Source organism: Pollachius pollachius (assembly GCF_949987615.1).
Source record: "Pollachius pollachius genome assembly, chromosome: 20".
In the NCBI taxonomy this organism is placed as follows: domain Eukaryota; kingdom Metazoa; phylum Chordata; class Actinopteri; order Gadiformes; family Gadidae; genus Pollachius; species Pollachius pollachius.
In genome coordinates this window covers 11720284-11721087 of record NC_136953.1, presented here as the reverse complement: position 1 = coordinate 11721087, position 804 = coordinate 11720284, and the positions used below count along the sequence as shown (strand labels likewise).

The window sequence follows — 804 nt, the reverse complement described above, 5'->3', positions numbered from 1 at the left end:
ATGGCTGGTAACAAATCTAATTAAGCATTTGATAGATAAATAAATAAATATAGAGACAGACATACAAAATATTGGCTTTGTTAGTGCTCAAAGTTGAGGTTCCACTCTTCCAGCTCTTATCTCCTCAGTATCCATCAGAGACGACAGCATCGATGGCCCTCTGGAAACCAGGTGAGTACACTCAGAAAGCATCTGTTGGAACTCAAGAAAAGACAAATATATCCTTTGATGTTTTCTACTTGTGTTGACTGATCTGCTCTTTCAACGTGTCATCATTGTAAAACTTGTAGAACTCTTGGGTAACGCAACCTTCCCGGGCCTACCTCTAATCATTGGTGAAGAAAAAAAACGTATCTTAGTCTTAACCACAATTTTCAACTCCAAAGTCTTTATTTCAGACTATTAAATAAATATCGACATAGTAAATTGTATTGATAAAATATCGCAGAAACGAAAAATAAGTATGCTACGATTTTCTATTGCAATATTTTCTGCTTGCACTCATTTACTCAAGGTTTATACGTTTACATCCCTATCTCCCTGTGTCCCCAGTATAATACTGTATTTGTAGTGGGCAGCTCCCAGTAGCAATAGCTTGCCAGCTTAACTAAACAACCTTCATGAATGATATGTAAATGTAACACTGACACCTCAAGGCGTTTGAATGTGCAGTAGTTGTGTTGTTGCTGGCCTGTGTGTCCTGGCCACAGGGAGCTACGGAGGACCTCCGCAGTTTCAAGGATCAGCTCAGTGGCTGTCTGGAGGACAAGGACTACCAGGAGCTTCTGGACATCAGTATCCATG

General features: G+C 39.9%; 1 pseudogene across 1 annotated transcript in view; it reads left to right on the top strand.

Moving 5' to 3' along the window:
- LOC307091325 (L-amino-acid oxidase-like) overlaps positions 1–804 on the top strand; it is a 4486-nt pseudogene continuing 3682 nt past the window's right edge. The window contains exons 1-3 of the transcript in view: positions 1–7; positions 139–171; positions 673–804. The exon at positions 673–804 is cut by the window's right edge and continues 17 nt beyond it. The product of the transcript in view is annotated as an L-amino-acid oxidase-like (transcript). The remainder of the gene's footprint in view (positions 8–138; positions 172–672) is intronic.